Source organism: Condylura cristata, unplaced genomic scaffold (genome assembly GCF_000260355.1).
Source record: "Condylura cristata isolate star-nosed mole 26May11 unplaced genomic scaffold, ConCri1.0 scaffold00060, whole genome shotgun sequence".
NCBI lineage: Eukaryota > Metazoa > Chordata > Mammalia > Eulipotyphla > Talpidae > Condylura > Condylura cristata.
In genome coordinates, this window is record NW_004567161.1 from 882,427 (window position 1) to 887,071 (window position 4,645).

Here is a 4,645-nt window from a genome sequence, read left to right on the forward strand (position 1 = left end):
CCCCGCCCCGCCGCCCGCGGAGCGGGTCGCCATGGCAACGGGATGACAGGCGCAGAGGGCTGTTTATTCTCAGCCGAGTGCCAGGAAATTCGGCCGGGAGGCTGCCAGGCTCACCTCCCTGGGGCGGGGGGCGGAGGGAGCAGAGAGGGTGGACCAGCCCGGCCGGCGCTCCCGGGGGCAGGGGCCGGGAGCGAGGGCGTCCGTGGTCCCTGGGGCCCCTGGGCCCTGCGAGGCTGCTTAGGGAGCCGCAAGCGGATCAAGTTTGCATGTCCCAGGGGAGCGGAGACCCCCTTCCAGGCCGCAGAGCTCCCCTGGCCCCAACACACGCTCTACCCCGGGATACTGGCCGGCCCACACCCCACCACCCCACTCCCGCAGCAGGCACCCGACCCACGGGCGCTTCCTTCCCGCTCCTGAGTCAGGCCACAGGCTGAAAACTGGCAGGGTGACACGGAGTAGCCACGGATGCCATTCGTGCCCACAGATGTATCTTCCAGTGCCATTTCTGCCCCGTGGCAACCGCCACCTCTTGCACGCCTGACCCTGTCCTCGGCTGCCCTGCGCTGCTGCTGGGGTGAGCCCAGGAAGTCCAGGGAACCGGCACCTTGGTCACCACCCTCGGGTCAGGACACACCCATTTCAGAGGTGGAGAAACTGAGGCCTGAAACCCACGGGCAGACTTCCCGGGTCGTGGGGCTAGTGACAGGCGGGCACTTTGGGGGTGCCGACTGAGTCCAGCCTTGATCCAGGTTGTGTGCCACCCAGAGCCCTCAGTCCCGAAGCGCTGCCTGGAGCAGACCCCAGGGGCAGGTCAAATCCCCACGGGGACCCCAGTCCCGCTGCCCTGAGTCAGAGGCCTGGGGCCAGTCCAAGCCTGAGTAGACAACTCTCCCCAGGTGACTCTGGGACTAACTGCTACAACTTTGGGGGAGATGAGCCGAGTCCTCCTTGCCTCCCGGGACAGGGAATTTCCTCCCTGAACTCCACTACGCCAGAGCTGGGAGATCGGCAGGGAGGAAGGCCCGGGTTTCGCCTGCTCCGACAGGCTCAGACAAGTGCGGCCCTCCCTTGCAGTGCCCCAGCCCCTGGGCCCGGGCAGAGGCCAGTGGAGGCCCTGGGAGGAGCAGGACGGGGCTCCTGCCCCCAGGGCTGAGCCCTCCAGCTGCGCAGCGCTGGGAACTGGCCAGGCTTTTGTGAAATGCTCTAGATGATCCACTGTCATGAGGAGGCTGGTGCACCGAGGGGGAGGGGCTGTTCCCAGAAACGGGGAGAACTCTGGACTTCCCACTCCCCGGCGCTGGGGATTGCAGCTCGGCCTTAAGCAACAGCAGAGCCTGGACGCCTGGGCTAGCAAGACCAGAGGCCCTGCGCTGTGCCTGCAGGGAGCCAGGACTCGCCGCTGCAGCTGCAGCACGCCCCGCCCTCCACCTCCCGCAGCAGCTGCCCGGCCCTGCAAGGGCCGAGCTCAGGACACGGACTGGGACGCAGGTCACTGCCAACGCGAGAAAATGGGTTTCCGCTCTTTCACCCCTCCACCCCCGCAAATCTCAAGTCTTTGCGCAGAACACTCATGGGTAGCTGCAGGCACAGGGCTGGTGGCGTGGCCTCCCTCGCGCTCTGCGGAGGGCGGTTCCCGTGAGTGGAGCCCGCTGGCGGTCACCTGGCATTAAGGCACGTGTGTGTTTTGGGGCACAAAACTGTTGCACACGTCATGACTGCAGCGTGGCGTGAGCATCACTTTATGTGTCCTGGGGATCCCCGTGTTCATGTGGCCACATGGGCTGCATCGCGGGGGCAGGCCCTACCCCAAGCGGGCCTCACTGGGCAGGTGGGATGAGCCCCCCGAGGCCGCAGTCACAGGGCGCCATGCCCGAGGAGCTCTTAGGGGTGGGGCCCCCGAACTGAGTGGCGGGGCTGCAGACCGGTGCCTGGCCAGCACCCCAGGTGACCCCCACGCCGGCGGGAACCCCATCCCGGCACAGTGAGCCGGCTGGGGTCAGTGCCGACCAGAAATCGGTGGGTCTCCAGGGCTTCCAGGCTGGAAGGAGCGCCAGGCGCCAAGCCAGCAGCGGCCAGGCCGGGGGGCTCCCAGCGAAGCTGGGATGGTGTGCAGGGGACAGCGGGCTGCCCGGGTGGCCCTCCGCGGGCTGAGGTGGACCTGCAGGCCCGGGGGCAGCTGTGGGGGCGTGAGGACGCCCGGCGTGGCCTCAGCACGCCCGTGCCACGCTCTCTTCTGCAAACACGGCGTTTGCCTCACTGAGTCCGGGCTGGCTCCTGGGCCTGGGTGCACTCCTCCAGCCCAGACTGTCACCCCAGGGGGCCCATCTTCCTTCCCCCCACCTTCCCCCTCCCCTGCCCGCCTCCCCCTGAGCCGCCCCCTCCCCTGCGGCCCCTCCAGCTCCCAGCTGTCGGCCGGCCCTTCTCTCTTGGAAATCGGCCTCTTTTTGAGGCCACCTCCGCCCTGAAGCTCTCCTGCACTCCCCTGGACCTGTCTCGCTCGAGGGCAGCCTGTACACCTGGTGACATATGTGACTGTCTCCTGGTGTCGCCCACCTGGAGGCAGATGCCCACGGCTGCCCCTCCCACGACACCTGCTCTGCCGGGCCAGACCTGGCTCTTTATGCCCCTGCCCCAGCAGGGGTGGGGGTGGGGGTGGCGGGAGCCCTCGGTCGCTCGCCCTGGCTGCTCGCCCTGGCTGTCCATGCAGAGACCTGTCTTCGGGTACTCGGGTCTCTGGAGCCCACAAAGCACTATTTGAGTCCATTATGGCCTTTTGACTCAGGGAGCGGACAGGCGTCCTTTATTTTCAGCGCCTTGGGGGCATAAACAGCACTTTCATGACCAGGCGAAGCCCCGTGTCTCTTCCCACCCTGCCTGCCTGGACAGAGTGGGCGGGAGGCGGGAGGCGGACGCCGCACTTCCCGGGAGAGCACCCGATACAGAGGGCTCAGGCCGACCCAGGTGGCGGCCGCGGGGCTTTGCAGCACCCCTTCCTCTGGACCCCCGGAGTGCAGCCCCACCACCCGGACCTCGAAGCGGCCACTGCGGTGCCACCTGGGGCCCTGACCGAACGAGGGCCCCCGGCGCCTGCCACAGACACAGCTGGTCAGCCCTGGGGGCTGCCCTGGGGGCCGCGCCTGTGCCCAGGCCTGCAGTGGTTGCGAGAGCGCAAGGGCCCCTGCCTCTCAGTGGCAGCAGTCCCAGGCTGCTGTCTCGACGGGGTGGCGTTTCTACAGACAGTCTGGGAGACGCTGGCTGTGCAGCTGTGGCTCGAAGCCTCGAAGAGCCCCGACGTTGCTCCGAGCTACCCGCTACGGAAACCGGGGTGGTGGCGATGGCTTCTGTGTCTCCTGCTGCAGAACTCAAGGAACAGCAGGCTGGAGGGGAGCCAGCCCTGGGCGGGGGGCACTTCAGTGCCCCTCGCACCCCGAGAACTAGGCAAGGGGTCTGGCAGGAAAGCCACCCGGGGTGTTCAGAGACCAGACGGCACTGTCCAGTGGGGACGGCCAGTGGCTGTGGACACTTCCTCGCACTCCCCTCCTGGAACTCTTCAGGCCGGCCCTCCAGGATCTGGCTGCGGACTCGCTAGGACCCTAACCAGAGCCCGGCCACAGCCCTGGCTGGGGGGGCGGAGCCGGAGAGCGGCCTGGCCCTCCACAGGCACACGGCCAGGCCTCTCCAGGCTGCGAGAAGCTGCTGTGAAGGTCAGCCAAGGGGCCCTTCAGCCCACAGCAGCAGGGAGCCCAGGCTGGTCAGCCCATGTGGGGGAGGGTAGGCGCTTGACCCCTGCCCCAGGGCCACTGGGCGGGCCCTGCGGCTGCCAGGAGAGGTTGGAGAGTGGCCACCCCACAGCAGATGTCCACCCGGTGGCAGTGGTGGTGCCTGGCAGGCCTGGACAGAAAGCGGGAGATGACCCGTGGGCCCCCGGGGGCGGGGGCCTGGCTGCTGGCCCTCAGCTGTTCTGAGCTCCTGCTGCCGGCAACACGGTGGGTGCCCAGGGGTCAGCTTTCTGGGGGTGAGGCATGGTGGCCAGCACCCCACGTGGGTTCCCTTTGTGGACCACACAGCTCACCAGGGACAAAGCAGGACAGAGGGTGCCAGGGGCGAGGGGGTCTGACGCCCCTCCAGGAGGGGGTGCCAGGGTGTGGGGGCTCCGGGACTCGGCCTGGGCGGCAGGCTGAGCTCCGTGTACCCGCCTGCCGGGCGGAGGCCGGGCTCCGCTCCCTGCCTCGGGCGGGGTCTTGGGTGCAGGTGAGGACTGCAGGGGCAGGCGGGTCTGTGGAGGAGGAAGAGCCACGGCCATCCGGAGCCCCTCCCTTGCCCGACCCTGGAGGAAAGGCGCCCCCCAGCACCCCCAGCCCCGCCCCGCCTCACTGTTCACTCACAGATGCTCGCTCAAGGCCCTCTGCTGCGCCGGAGCGAATCCGCCCACCAGTGCAGCGCCCGTGAGCGGGTTTTACTGTGGCCCGCGGAGGAACTGCGGGCCGGGGTGTGACGGGCCCACCCGAGGCCGCGCGGCCAGCCGGGGGCAGAGCGCGGGCGCTGAGCCCCCTGCACTCCCCTGGACCTGTCTCGCTCGAGGGCAGCCTGTACACCTGGTGACATATGTGACTGTCTCCTGGTGTCGCCCACCTGGAGGCAGATG